The sequence below is a fragment of the Arachis duranensis genome, chromosome 3 (genome assembly GCF_000817695.3).
Source record: "Arachis duranensis cultivar V14167 chromosome 3, aradu.V14167.gnm2.J7QH, whole genome shotgun sequence".
NCBI classification, from domain to species: domain Eukaryota; kingdom Viridiplantae; phylum Streptophyta; class Magnoliopsida; order Fabales; family Fabaceae; genus Arachis; species Arachis duranensis.
In genome coordinates, this window is record NC_029774.3 from 37,304,511 (window position 1) to 37,304,966 (window position 456).

Consider the following 456-nt stretch of genomic DNA (forward strand, 5'->3'; position numbering starts at 1 on the left):
AGTAAAGAGGATCCTTATTATTAGTAGAAGAAGAAAGGGGATAATGGAAGGAGAGGAATGAATAGTCTGTATAAAGAGTAAGGATAGGGGAGGTGATAAGAGATGAAGAGAAGTGTTAGTAAATAAATAAATAAATAGAAGAAGAGGAGAGTTAGAAAATTTTCGAAAATGATTTTGAAAAAGTGGTTAGTGATTTTTGAAAATTAAAGATAATATATAATTAAAATTTAAAACAATTAAAAAGAATTTTTGAAAAAGAGATGAGATATTTTCAAAAATTAGAGAGGGATAGGTAGTTAGTTGATTTTGAAAAAGATAAGAAACAAACAAAAAGTTAAATAGTAAGTTGAAAAAATATTAAAATCAAATTTGAAAAGATGAGAAGATAAGAAGTTAGATAAGATATTTTGAAATCAAATTTTTTGAAAAAGATAAAATTTTGAAAAAGATATGATA